The sequence below is a fragment of the Camelina sativa genome, chromosome 7, assembly GCF_030686135.1.
Source record: "Camelina sativa cultivar CO46 ecotype springtype chromosome 7, ASM3068613v1".
Taxonomy (NCBI): Eukaryota; Viridiplantae; Streptophyta; class Magnoliopsida; order Brassicales; family Brassicaceae; genus Camelina; species Camelina sativa.
The window spans coordinates 18,693,775-18,709,183 of NC_141886.1; the positions used below are offsets into that span (position 1 = coordinate 18,693,775).

The window sequence follows — 15,409 nt, forward strand, 5'->3', positions numbered from 1 at the left end:
TAAGAATCTTATATAATGCACAGACTAACAAACGATAATTAACTATTCTAGATAATTATCACAAACGAAATCGGCATGTGAAAATTAATTATTCGTCTATTTAACAAAAATCAATTAAAGTAGAATTCATAATTAAACAATAACTTTCTTTTAATGAAATACCAAAATTATTAGGTGTAGTGAATGTGTTATCGGTGTTATGTATAATGACTGGTTTGTTATGTTTTATTTGTGATTGTACTCTTGATTTACTTGTGTGTATAGCTCGTATATGGGAATATCGTTTCACTGGGTATTTTTGGTAATATTCATGCATCTTATTGTATTTGCGGTGCAGGTAATGTGTATCATGGAATCATGGCGATGAGGAGGAGAATGATCTAGGGTCTCTGTTGTATTATTGGTTAATTATTTATGTTGGAACCTGGTTTAAAAGCATGTTAGGTTAATGGTTTTTATTGGTTATGATTGATATTATATTTTAGTTTATTGTATTTGGTTTAATATGTCTTTCCCTATGTATGTTTGGTTTTTGATGCTTTGTTAGTTAGTTATATTTAAATTTTATGGTTTATGAATATTTAATTATGTTATTATTATTTATTAAAAAAACTGAGTCGGATTGTTTTCAGTAATCCTGAACTTTAATTTGTTATCACAGAGAACCCCTATAACCCTTTTAATACACACATTTGATTATGCAATCCTTTACATCTATTTGATTTTTTTATTATTATGATGTCTTAGTAGTTTTCATTTTATTTATTTTTTCTTATAACATTTCTAATGGAAATCTCACTTATTAAATAGTAAAAAAAACTTTGATAAAGAGGAAGAGAGAGAACATTGATTAGGCTGGAACAAATTCTATTAGTGGGTCCTTCTCTCTTCTTCAAGAACTGGCCGCCGCTTTAGGTCTTTGTCTCCGACTGGCGCATGTGGGCCACCGCGGCCATGGTGTTGGTTCGGCTTTTGTTTCTTGCTTACTTTTTTAATTCTACTTTCTTTTGTGGAGAAATCTCTAGTTTTTCCAGCTTTTCTTTTTTTAGATTTAGGATTTGGGTTGTTTGATTTTGTTGCAGGTTTCAATTTTCTTCTTTGCCTGAGCTTTCTTTGGTCTAAACCGCGATGGCTCTAAGTCACTCACAGTCGGGGTGGTGGTGATTCGGTTTCGACGACCTATTATTTTGGATTTCCTCACACAGATTTTCTTACTGGTTCAAGTCACTTAGTTGACATTTCCGACCATGGCGTTTCCGACGGTCTTTGAATGCTTGGTTGAGGTTCTACCGTCACGCCGCTCAAAATTTTTCAAGGTTTCTCTTCCGAAGACTCTAAATCACCAAGTGAGGCAAGATGTTCGTAGTCTTTCAAGGTAGGGGTCACCTCTGGTCTTAGCCTTCTAGTTCTTGCGATATTGGTTTGTTCAGGTAAAAAGAAGATTGGTTTCTTTGTGTAAAATCTACTATCCTGTTTAGATCTGTTTAGTTCCTTGTTTGTCTCCCCGAGTTAGGGGCTTAGTTTCTTTCCAAGAGCCTTAAGCCTCGCCGGGTTATTTTTGAGAGGGGTAAAGTCTCGTCCGCTTAGTTTCTGGAGGTTAAAGTCCTGTCAGCGTATCATACCTTGTATTCCACCTTCGTTCCTTTTTAATATATATTTTAGATAACAAAAAAAAGGAAAAAAGAACATATGGATTTTTCAAATGAAAACCTACGAAAACTAAGTCGTCTTGGTCCAGTGGCAAAAGGAGAAAAGTCTCGCCACCTGGGTTCGAGTAATATTGGTTACAGGGGTTCAAATTTTAATATGGTTTCTCCTGACTTCAGGAGATTAGTCTTTAATCCTAGAAAGCTTTTTTTGATTATTTCTGAGTTATCAAAAAAAAACCCCTACGGGAATGAGAATTTGAGAAACTCAATATGTTCTTTTGCATATTGGCAAAATATAGCATTTCTGATTTATTACTAAAAATTTTAACATCAATTTCTTCAAAAACGTAAAATAGAAGCACAAACAAATAAAATAAGTTATATCCATTTGCAATTTACTTGTGCTTCTTCTTTACGTCTTTTTATAGATTCTAACGTGCACGTGGAGGTGGGCAAGGACGTGGACGTGGGCATGAACGTTGATATGAAACACTTCCTTTGCCTCCTCCGCATGAACAAGATGGAGATACAAATAGCTCTCTAATAGGTTTTGCTACTAAAGATCAACGTGGATTTTATGTTAGAAATGATAAAACAAAATCAATTGTAATATAATACGGGAGTTTAAAAAAATAACGAAAAAGTTATAAATAAGACTATAAACTGGGTGTTAAAAGATAAAAACAAGAGAAGAGTAGACTAATTTTACGCTTATTAAACTTATCATATTATATTTATGCTTTGTAACTTGGTAGTTTGTATTAAAAGTCGTTGTTGATCACACTCCAAATGTAGTACATATATTATATATATATATATATAATCATATTATAATGCAGAAAGAAACAAATGAACACATTAAATCAATTTAATGTACTCATTTAATTCATTTTTATGTATAGGTCATTTTTATTATGTAACAGATTAACATAAAAAATAATAAGTAAATACTGCATTGTTATTTATAGAGTTTGTAAGTAACATGTTAAAACTTTTACAGTTAATATTAAATATATATTACTAAAAAGGTTCGAATTTCAAGGTTTTTTTGTAGCATTCATAGAATAAAATACATGAAAAGCTTTATAATTGAATGAAAATAAATTCAATCACAATATAATTTACATGCAACTGTGAGTGACAAATTAAGCTTACAATGATACTCTACACTGATTTTGCATACAGATTTGTGAGTTTTTTTTTATATGATTGTACAAAAAAAAAGATTGAAAACTTACTTTTAGTTTTGGTTGATATAATTTAGTCTATTAAAGAAAAATATATATTTTATAAGTATAAATTGACGCATAATTATAGTATAATTTATTATAATATTTTCTTAAATTAGTTTATATTACTTCCATACATATATTATCTATAATAATTGATCATAGGCTAGTGTAATTAAGGAATCCTTTAAGATTATTGATCTTCTTCTTTACGGAAGAAAACAAATTCAGTGGTATATATATAGTTTGGGCTATAATGATTTAAAAAAAAAAAAAAAAAGAATATAAACAGATATAAGAAAGCACTAACCTATCCTTTGGTGAGTGGTCTCAATTCCTCCAATTTCAGAAAAGAGACAAAGAAGTAAAAGAAATAAAGATAGAAGAAGAGCATTGCTTGACATTTTCAAACCCATTCTGAATCTAGTTAACTACGCATGTACATATAATTTTTGTTTTCTTAGCAATAATGCAGGACCGGTCTATATATAAGCTATTGAGATTAATATTTTACAATAATCCAATTATGACTTTCTGTGCATGAAATTTCTTGGTACACGTTGTATAAATAATCCTATAGAGTACGATATAGGACATGTCGACATCGAGTATCTCTACCATCAACGTTATAATGAATCAAAAGCCAAGACTAATTCAAATCAATTAGAACCACTAACGCTAAGTCGAATGAACATCTATTTAAATTTAGAATTATAGAAACAAAAATGTTGCCTTCGTGGGTACTTTTATCATCTATATTTTTCCATACATAATGACTATAACATTTAAAACTGATTTGTTATTGATTTTAGTCAATATGCCATTATTATTTTTAATCGATTTAAGTATATGTATTTTGGTCAAATGTTTTTAATTGATTTTTCAAAGGAGAATTCGTAAAATAACCTGGTAATTTCTTATATTTGGAAAAACAATTCATGTTTTCAAGAGTTTGAAAATCGACTTTCTTATCAAAGAATCATGCGTGCGATGATGACTCTAATATTTATTTATTGCATTCTCAAGAAGTCTTGTTGTTAATTTTTTTGTTTTTTTTCGTTTAGACTAAATGATTTTTTTGTATCTTTCGAAGATGAATAAGTCTTTTGCGGTGCCTTCCGTCACACACCAGTGTTTTGAGATTGTTTTAACTGAGTTGGTTTCTGTGGAGTCCTTTCATTTAAGTGTGCACGATGACGTGTCGTCATCTAGTGATGGTACGTACAAAATTAAAGGTGAGAGGAGTTAGCAATTAGGCCAGAGACAGATCCGGATATCTAAGATTTTTGGAGGTATTTAGATTCGGATTCGTATATAATGGATTTATTAGTTTGATATCCAGATCCGTATCTGCCGATTTCGGATATCCGACCCCCAATATAATTTTTTTAGCTATTATCTGCCATTATTTTTCAAAACGCACCAAATAGTTGTAGTGTTTATAGTAGCAGTACCATCAAAGATTTTTAACTTAAAAGTACTATGTCTATACACCAAAATAAAAAAAAAATAAGGACCAACGAAACTTAAGAATGAATTAATTCATGGATGAAAAATGTTCTTCGAATTCACTTCATGATACACATGAAAAAGGAAGCAGCTAACAGATTAAAAAAAAGAAACCAAAAGCTCACTTGTGAAGGTTTATGATCCAACTAACCACCTCTCAATTCTAAGAACAGAGCAAAAAAAAAATCTAATATACTAAATATTTGATATTTCCTTTACATCATTTTTTTGTTGTTGTTGTTGTTGTTGTTGATAATCATTAAAAATTGTGTTTGCTTACATGGATGGTAGATTAATTTTTGTGATACTTGTGTGTTGATATAAAAGCTAAAGATTGGAAAATTTAGACACTTTAATTTAATGATTGTAATTTGTTCTTTGATTGCAATGAAAAAATAATGTAATATATTTATTTTTGTCATCTAATTCATGTTCCGTCGCATTGATATATATTATATATGCAACGCATGAAACCTGTTATAAGAGGATGGAAATGTATATTCCATAAATTATGATTACTCACTGTAAATGCAATGCATGAAACTACAAAATCAAACTCAAATGACCCATTACACAATTTCTATTTGTGTTTGCTTACATAGTCCCTACTTCTACTGGCCTAACATAGCTCAGATATGAACATAGGCATCTTCGATGCCGATGCTAATCTGCATCTTTAAATGATCACCACTCAGCATAAAAGATGGAATCAACATGAAGTCATCTTCAGGCTGCTCTTCTTGCTCTCTCGATTTTTGAATATTCTTCACCCGCAACCCCAGCCTTAGTGTGCTATACTGTTTGAGTTTGGCTACGCTGCAGGAGAATCTGCGAACTCCCGGAACCATAGGCGCAATATGGCTCACAGTCACATACACCCCGTGTGATGCGGTGAAGCCTTGAACTACAAACACATCACCCTCTTTCTCTTCTTGAAAAATGACTATGTTATTATCACTATCGTCCAGGTCCAAGCCGAATATTATAGAACGTTTCAGCACCAACGACATGATTTCACCAGGACTCTGTTTGTGTGCACCACGAAAATGGCTGTTGAGATCCTTGTAGGAGCCAATGTAGTTACAATCCTTAACGGGACATGAACATGGCGCGAAAACACAAACTTTCTCGTGGCTTAGTAATTTGTTTCCATACGTGGTGCTCTCTTTTACACCCGTACATGGAATTTGAACATGAGACTAACCCTGCTTTTATGACCTTCTCCATGGCTCTGCATCGGACATCCCCGATAGGCAATTTGCAGAACGAGCATCTCTTCTTCAATTTGATGCAGCACAAGAAACAAGCTAGATGCCCATTATTACACTAAAAACAAAGTGTGTTAAAGCTAAGCCAAATCAAACTCAACACAAAAGCGAAAAAGAATCGATTTTTCCACTTTCTAGTGAAACTCATTTACCTAAATATAAAAAAAAAAAAAAAAAAAAATAGCAACAGTAGCTAGAGAACAAACTATATTAGCTTAATTCATAGAACATACAGAAACAGTGACTATTAAACTTAGCTGAAAACTTTGTAGACCTTAGCTCAACCAATTGGAGATAAAGTTGTGACCTTTAAACTAATTAAAGTTGTGACCTTTTTTCACTTAGATTAACGAATTGGAGATAAAGTTGTGACATTTAAACATAGCTGAATGTTTCACATTTGCAATTTCTCTAAACCCTACTTTAACAAAAAAAAACAAAAAAAAAAAAAAAAAGGGAACGAACCTGAAAGATTGGTTTTTTCAAAGGGTCGAAGCAATTGGGGCAATCAAAAAGCACATTCGAGTTGGGGAGAGTTACGGATTTGGGTGATGAAATAATCCGGCGTTTGCTTGACTGGAGAGTTATATCTTCGTCAGAATCACTATCATCACTAAGCACCACAAGTGTCTTTTCGTTTTCTTCTTCTTGCCCAGAACTTGAGTCGTCGGTGGAAACAGAAGGAAGTCGTTGCCTCTTCGTGGAGCTACGGTGGCTGTTTCCTCCTCCGTCGTTGCGTCTTGACAATATCGTCATCTCTCTCTCTCTCTCGGCACCAGCTCGCAACACACTCTGACTGAATGATCGAGTTCCCTTTTGCTTTATGTATAGTGATGTTGGGTGGGTTACAAAAGCCCGGCCCGAAAACGAAATAAGGGTGTTTAGAAAAACCCGAAAAAACACTATGCTTGACCAAACTTTTTCCTACGAAAAGTCCGGAATATCACATATTTCTTTATTCTACAACTTTTTTACCATTTGAAAGTAATATTTCTTTTCTTATATTCTTAAAAAAATAAAGAACAATAGAAAAATGTTTCTCCTTAAAACTGATGAGGAACAAATGGAACAAGAAAAAGAACAAATATTAAAATTCGTTTTTTTTATTTTAAATTAAATTAAAATAATAAAAAAATTTCAATTTTGTAATATAAGAACTTTCATATTTTTACAATGTATTGACAGAAAAAAATATTTTTGATAGAAATTTTATGTTAAACTAATCTTAATGCTCTATTTGAAAACTGTATGAATAGTAAAAAAAAAAATTACTCTTAAAATTTTATTGTATGTTAATATTAATTATTAATATTTAATATGATATATCTAAAATTTAATTTACAAAGTTTATTTTAAAATCAAATGTAAAATTTATTATATATACATTGAAAATAATATTAGTATTATCATTGAAATTTAATATATTTTAAAAACATTTTTATTGTTTGGTTACCATTCCTTCTCTGCATATTTTCTTTTCGTTGCTCAAAAACTATTTATTCCATTATGCATTGTTCTTTTTTATTCCTTTTCTTTTTATTCTTCTAATGGTTACCGGTAGGAGTCTATGGGTTCCGGACTAACGTGCGTACCACTACCACCCAACTTTTAATTTTTAAAAATACACCAAATAGTTGTAGTGTTTACCGTAGCAGTACCATCAAAGACTTTAAGAATTAACTAATTCATGGATGAAAAAAATGTTCAAAAGAGTTTTCACATAATCCAAAATCTAATTCAGTGCAGGATACACGTGAAAAGGAAGCAGCTAAGAGAAAGGTCTATGATCCAACCACCTCCCACTTCTAAGAACAGAGCAAAGAAAAATCTTAAAGAGTTTGAGAGGATTCTTCACATCTTCTCAATAGTGAATATATTTCCACCTATCATAGCCGATGCAAATCTTCATCATCCAGACCTCGCCGCTCAACATTCTAGGCGGAATCCACATTACGTCGTCATCTTCGGGATGCATTTGCTCTCTCACTTTCTGAATTTTCTTGACCATCGTTCCAATATTTAGAGTGCCACACGGTTTGATTATAGACAGATTGCAAAAGACGTCGCGTATCCCCGGAGCCATATGTGCGATACGGTTAACAGTAACATACACGCCCTCCGATCCCTTGAAAGCCTGAACTACTATCAAATCATTCTCTTTCTCTTCCTTCAAAACGACAGTCTTCTTCCAACCAAGGTTCATGGAAAACAGAAAAGATTGGTCAAACCTAAACCGGATGAGAATATCATCATCACCACAAGAGTGTGCATGACGAGCGTGGCTTTTGAGATTCGCATATGTGCCAACGAACTTGCAGTTTGGTACAGGGCAAGAACATGGGGCGAAACAGCAAACTCTCTCATGAACATAGTAGACTTCTTAGGAAGTTTCAACAAGTTAACTTCGATTACAGTCAACTCTGGTTATTTTTGCAATTGACCAAACCATTGACTTGGTAGTAGACTTCTAGCTGACAAGTAGACTTCATCTATCCGTCAACTAGAAAAAGTAAACTTCATTGTGGTTAGTTTTGCAGTTGACCAAGTTTGACTTTCGCCAAGTAAACTTTGTACGAAGTCTCCAGGAATGTTGACTTCGTTTGCAGTATGCCGTGGTCATTTTTGGGGTTGACCAACATTTTAATTTTTTAACTAGTAGACTTCTTTTGCAGTCAACTAATTAATTTTATATCAATAATATTACGGTCAATGTTTTTATATTTTGGTCAAATCCAAAAATAGCCACTATAGAAGTCTACTCTTTTATTATCGGAAGAAGACTTCGTCCAGCAGTCATAACTAAAAAGTCAAGAATTTGGTCAATTGCAAAAATACACCTTAGTAGACTGCAAACGAAGTATCCGACAGAAAGATTATAATGCAGTCTGAACCATATTTTTTTGTTTTCAAATGAAATTAAGGAGACTGAAATTTCAGTCTACTCGATAAATTTTTAATTGCAAAATTGACCACATAGTAGACTTTAAATGATATTATGACGGTTAGACTAACAAATGAAGTCTAATTTCGCAAAAAAATTAAGGAAAATCACGAAATCTACCGGAAAATAACCTTATCGGTGGTTGTTTCGCAATATCAAGCACCGAGGACGTCGTCTTTAGTCACCACGGAAGAAACCATCACCAATTTAATCACTATCCAAGAATCATTACATATAACAAGATGAATGCACTTGTAAATTTTCTTGGATTAAAATGGAGAGGAGATGGAGGAAAATGAAGTTCTCATAACATTGGGTGTTATTTAAGCTTACAAATTCAGGTTGTTGAAGCTTTAAGAGCTTCAAATTTGGTTGTTCATGGTTGTTGGAAAATTGATGGCGGTGGCACAACTGTAAATAAAAGAAGAAGATGAGGATATAGATGTAATAAACATTTTCGCAAGAAATTCAAATAAATTAGAAATAATGGCATTTTTGTGAATACAATAAATACATAAGGATTTAATTGGGAAAAAGTGGCAAATGTTGAACAGAAAAAAAGAGGTAGTCAGTTTTGCAATAGACTCAAGTTAGGGGTCTAGTTTTGCAAGCACCACTCAAAAAAAAAAAACCAAAAACTCCCTTTTAGTGAAGCTTTTGTGATACTTGTGTGTTGATATAAAGCTAAAGATTCTAGTTCCAACTATCATAGTCGATGCAAATCGCCATCATCCAGCTCGCGCCTCTCAACAACATTTCAGGCGGAAGCGGAATCCAAATTACGTCGTCATCTTCGGGATGCATTTGCTCTCTCACTTTCTGAATTTTCTTCACCATCGTTTCCCTTGTTGGAGTGATATACAGGAAATTGCAAAAGACGTCGCGTATCCCCGGACCCATATGTGTGATACGGTTAACAGTCACATACACGCCCTCCGATACCTTGAAAGCCTGAACTGCTATCAAATCATTCTCATTCTCTTCCTTCAAAACGACAGTCTTCTTATTACCAAGGTTCATGGAAAATATAGGACAATGGCCGTCAAACGTAAACGGGATGAGAAATTTATCACGACAAATGTGTGCATGACGAGCGTGGCTTTTGAGATTCGTATATGTGCCAACGAACTTGCAGTTTGGTACAGGGCAAGAACATGGGGCGAAACAGCAAACTCTCTCATGAACAGATTGATCAATACCGTACGTGGTGGTTTCTTCAGACCCGTGTTTTGCGTTCGGACATGGGACTATCGTTGCTTCAATAACCTTCTCCATGGCTCTGCATCTTCTATCCCCGATTTCACATCTACAGAACGAGCATCTCTTGTTCAATTTTTGGCAGCAAGAGGAACAAGCTAGATGCCCATTAATACACTGAACAACACACAATAACAAAACACCAAATAGAGTTAGCCAAAACCATCAACCCCAAATCAAACTATACTATAGGCCGCTCATAAACCCCAACACACATATTGAAGCCAAAATCAATCTATACACTTGCAATACGAAAATTATGAATCGAAGAAGGAGTTGAAACCTCATAGATTGGTCTCTTGAGTGGCTCACAACATATTGGACAATCGAGGACATCATGACTCTGAAGCTTTACGGACTCATCTTCATCTTCAGAAGGAAGTCGTTGTCTCTTCGGGAGACGTTCGTCGCCGGATCTGTCTCCGTTGTCTTCTCCAGTTATCGCCATTTTCAAAATCCTCTCTCTCTCTCCGATGGCTGATTTGTACGTTTCACTGAGCTAGTTAGTGTGGCTACTGAAGAAGAGTCCTAATTGGGCTTTTTATAACCCTAGCTGGTTTAAAACAACGGTAATATTAGTAACTAGCGTTTGATTCAAAAAGAGTAAATAAAAACTGCCCTCAAACATTAAATTATGAAAAATCTTATCAGTTAACAAAAATATCACCATATATTGAAATCACTGACATAAATGATATTTTGAACTAACAATTTTGAACTAATAAAAATAAAAATCTATAGTATTATAATTCAAATTTCAAATTCTTAACCAAACTAAAAAAAATTATATTATTTGAAACATTTATATATACAATTTTTTTAAGAGTTTATTACGATAGTATTTAATAAAAGAAAATAATTTTTTCAAAAATTTTTATTTTTTATTTTTAATGAGTTAGAAATTTTTTAATAGAGATTAAAAAAAACATTAAACCACCCGCTGCCATAACTACTGACAAATGAGATTTTGAAATATATGATTATAAGCCGTGATGGCCTGCAATCTATACTATTAAAAGGAATCATTTTTAATAAAAGGACATAGGGTTAGACATTATTACAATGAAATGCAATGTTCTAAAATTCGGCCTACGCGGGTGCCTAGGCGGTGGTTATATGCTATGCGGTGATCGAGCGTCTCGAATTTTAGCTATGCGGTAATTTAGGCGGTTTTAAATAATTTGGACGCCTAATAGCGTTAGGCGGACATTATGCGGTCTAGGTGGACGCCTGTACGGATTCTAGGTGGTATGTTGACCAAAATAGTAAAAATATACTATAATTAAATATATTTTAAAATATTATTTTTTTTGTTTCAAATAAAAATTATAATTAGCCTCTAAAGTCTACACTTATAAAATTTAATTTGGTTCCAAAATAAGTATAAAATTAAATTTTGTCAATTTTTCAAGTTTTTTAATGGATTATGATTTTTTGTTTAAAATGTGATTATATATTCTAAACTATTTTTAATAGATAAGAGTTTATCGAATTTAATTTGTGATACTATATTTTTTTGTTATTTTTCTAAATTAAAGTGTATAAGTTTTTATTCTATATATTTACATATGTAAATATTATTTTATATATAAATAATAAAATATATAATCCGCCTAAACCCCGCTTAGGCACCCGCATATACAACTAGGCTCTAGGCGTTTGTCCACCGCATAGCAAGCGCATAGCGCGTTTTAGAACACTGGTGAAATGCTACTGAATACTGAATAGAGATAACTATAAAGAAGGAACCAAACAAATTAATAATGATAGGCAAACAGATTTATATTGACAGTATCCAAACAGTTTAAAATCGGATGCAATACCAAACATATACAGTATCACATGAAAATCGACTACAATTAATACCTACCATAACCATAACCATTCCTAAGAAATCAACTCCCCAAAATTAGCTTTGATTATGTAAGGGAAAATTTTCGCAATTAACACCACAAAATCAAACAGTTAACATAATCTTACCATATTGACTTCTTTTTTATTCGTCCCAATAAATAATAACAAACTGAATTCACCTAAACAATACTCCATCTGTCCCTGATAAATTGATGTTTTGATATTATCACACATATTAAGAAAAAATTTAACTTTTTATTTATAAATTAATTTACAATTATTTTTTGATAGATAAAGAAACTATACACCATTAGATAAATGACATGTGTGAAAAAACATAAAGTAGTATAATTGTTTTAGTTTTTTAATCTACCAAATCATTGTAGATAGTATAATCAAATCTCCATCTTAATATGAACACCACTCAACATATAAGATGGGATCAACAGAAAGTCATCTTCAGGCTGCTCTTCTAGCTTTCTCGATTTCTGAATATTCTTCACCCTCAACCCCAGCCTTAGTGTGCTATGCTCTTGGATTCTGGCTAGGCTGCTGGAGAATTTGCGCACTCCCGGAACCGTAGGCGCTATATGGCTCACAGTCACATACACCCCTTTTGATCCGGTGAAACTTTCAACTACAATCACATCACCTTCTTTCTCTTCTTGAAAAATGACCATCTGATCACTAACATCCTCCTCCAAGCAGAATATTATAGAACGTCTCAGCTCCAAGCCGAATATGTAACCCGGACTCCGTTTGTGTGCACCACGTCTCAGCTCCAAGCCATTGTAGTTACAATTCTTAACGGGGCATGAACATGGCGCGAAAACACACACTTTCTCATGGCTTAGTAATTTGTTCCCGTACATTGCATTTGAGCATGAGATATGATATCACTGATTGCTTCTATTACGATTCTATATATGTATAGTAGATTATACTCAATAACTCCATATAGAATACCCTAATATTAGCATTTGATTCAAAAAAAATAAATCAAAACTGGCCTCAAACATTAAATTGTGAAAAATCATCAGTTAATAAAAATATCACCATATATTGAAATCACTGACATAAATGAGATTTTGAACTAATATTTTGAACTCACCATTTTAAATTAACACAAAAAAAAAAACCTCTACTATTATAATTCAAATTTTAAATTCTTATGCAAACAAAAAAAATTTGTATTATTTGAAACATTGATATATAAATTTTTTTTAATAGATATGTAGATATATATATATATATATATATATGTATATGTAGTTAAGAGTTTATTATGATATTTTTTAATAAAAGAAAATAATTTTTTCAAAATTTTTATTATTTATTTTTAATGAGTTAGAAACTTTTAATAGAGATTAAGAAAAAAAAAACATTAAACCACCCACTGCCATAACTACTGACATAAATGAGATTTTGAAATCTAACGATTACAAGCAACCCATAACGATATAAAACATTAGTTGTTACTTGTTATGGCCAGCAAAAGTTGCTTTTGCTAGTGGTTACCGAGAACCGCTCAAGCCCTCAGTCAACCAATTTGTGTCTGTATCACAGTCACAATCACAATGAAACTGACCAAACAAAAAGCCCACACTCATCAGGCTAAAAAAACACATAGCTTGCTGCACCTTATCTGGCACACCAAATACGCCAAAATATACAATTTGACGGATGAAAAGGGTTTACAGATTTTTTACATAATCAGATATTCAAGAGAACACACATACCAGAATCAAGAACTTTACTATGAACAAAATAGATCTCAATGTGTTTCATCAAAACGAAACAGCTAAAAGAAAAGCATAAGCTTACTACCGGTTAGGGAAGGTTTTTATGAGCCAAACAAACCTAACTTACCAAAAAAGATTTAAGGGCTCTTCATATCTTTTTCTCAGATGTGAATATATTTATACCCATCACTGCCGATGCAAATCTGCATCTTCATGTGACCACCACTCAACATATAAGACGGAATGAACATGAAACCATCTTCAAACTGCATTTTCTCACTCACTTTCTGAATATTCTTCACCCTCAATCCATTATCCAAGCCTTAGTGTGGTGCACTCGTTGAGTTTTGCTACACTGCATGAGAGGTTGCGTTTTTCCGGAGACAGAGGTGCGATACAGCTCACAGTCACGGACACGCCCTCGGTTCCTTTGAAAGCCTGAAATACAACCAAATCACCGTCTTCCTCTTCCCGAAACACGACCATCTTCTTCTCATTGATGTTCATGCCAAAGATTAAAGGGCGGTCAAACACAAACGAGATCAGGCCATACTCTTCCCAAGAATGTGCAGCATTAGCATGGCCTTTGAGATCAGTGTAAGAGCCAACGTAGTTGCAGTTTTGCAAGGGGCAGAAACATCGAGCGAAAACACAAACCTTCTCATGGATTGATGATTTATTTCCATACGTTGTGCTTTCTTTACACCCGTACTTCGCATTTGGACATGGAACTATAGTTGCTTCGATAACCTTCTCCATGGCTCTGCATCGTATATCCCCAATAGGCGATGTACAGAACGAGCATCTATTGTTTATTTTCTTGCAGCAGGACGAACAACTTAAATGCCCATTAGTACACTAAACGCAACAAAACAGAACACCATAAGAGTAAGCCAAAATCATCAACCCAAAAAAACAATTTGTAACCCAAATCAAACTATTTATACATTTCTACAGTTTTAACCCTTGTTCAAAAAATCACTAGCCGGGTTTACCACATAATTTTTTTTTTACTGCAAGTTTACAGTATTTACGGGAACTCGACTTCGATAACACATAAACATATGTTACATAGTTTCATCTTGAAATTAATATACCAATCAGAGATGATGAAGTTCTAAGCTATGAACATTATGAAACAAAAGGAGTGGAACCTGATAGATTGGTTTCTTGAGTGGCTCGAAACAAATGGGACAATCAAGAACATCTGAACTCTGTAGCTTCACCGATTGAGTTTTTGATTGTGCCTCTGTGACCACATCCTCGGAATCATCAACAATAGTCGCCATTCTCGTTGCAGTGAAACTTTGGCTTTCTTCAAGTAGAGTGAGTCGTTGTCTCTTCCGGGAACGAGTTCTTTCTCTGTCGGCCATCTCAAGTTTTTTTTGTTTCACTCTGCTAATCTAATGGTTTTGTACCCTTTTTTTTAACCCTAGTTGGTAAAAGAAAATAATTAAAAAAAAATAAAAAATCTCAGACAACTTCATTTTAAGATGTATTTTTTCTTTAACTTATGATTTCCTATCTGTAATATTGAGAAAATAAATTACTATGATATGTAAAATTACTGAAAAGTGAAAACCATTTTCTTCGCAGGTATATAATTTTAGATTATTAACAATTAGTAAATTTCACTATTTTTTGGAATTATCCAAATTTACTTTCATATATATATATATATATATATTTTTTTTTTAAATCTCCATAAAATTGTTAGAATCCCTCCCACATAGGTTGGGTGTTGTGATCTTTGGTAATATATATGTGATGTGGCAATCCTTCATTTTTGAGCTAGTTTTGGGAGTGAGTTAGATGATTAGATCCATTAAAAAAAAAAAATAAGGATATTAAAGCAGTACACAACCTCTAGAAGCAAAAATGTTATTTTTGGTGTTATCTTTAAATAATTTATTTCACATAAAAGTATATTAAATTACTCCAACCAGGTTTTGTCTGTATC

The 15,409-nt window shown here is 33.0% G+C and overlaps 4 pseudogenes across 2 annotated transcripts; all 4 read right to left on the reverse strand.

Moving 5' to 3' along the window:
* Positions 1-4,869: 4,869 nt before the first annotated feature.
* On the reverse strand, positions 4,870-6,439 carry LOC104773771 (E3 ubiquitin-protein ligase SINA-like 4; annotated as a pseudogene). Its single transcript, XR_015562519.1, has 2 exons — positions 6,121-6,439; positions 4,870-5,713 (listed from the first exon to the last, which is right to left on the reverse strand). The product of XR_015562519.1 is annotated as an E3 ubiquitin-protein ligase SINA-like 4 (transcript).
* A 1,077-nt stretch (positions 6,440-7,516) lies between these two features.
* On the reverse strand, positions 7,517-10,301 carry LOC104773781 (E3 ubiquitin-protein ligase SINA-like 5 pseudogene; annotated as a pseudogene).
* Positions 10,302-12,102: 1,801 nt separating this feature from the next.
* Positions 12,103-12,579, reverse strand: LOC104773782 (E3 ubiquitin-protein ligase SINA-like 4 pseudogene; annotated as a pseudogene).
* A 786-nt stretch (positions 12,580-13,365) lies between these two features.
* Positions 13,366-14,843, reverse strand: LOC104773772 (E3 ubiquitin-protein ligase SINA-like 5; annotated as a pseudogene). The gene is made up of 2 exons (XR_015562520.1): positions 14,604-14,843; positions 13,366-14,307 (listed from the first exon to the last, which is right to left on the reverse strand). The product of XR_015562520.1 is annotated as an E3 ubiquitin-protein ligase SINA-like 5 (transcript).
* Between the last annotated feature and the right edge of the window lie 566 nt (positions 14,844-15,409).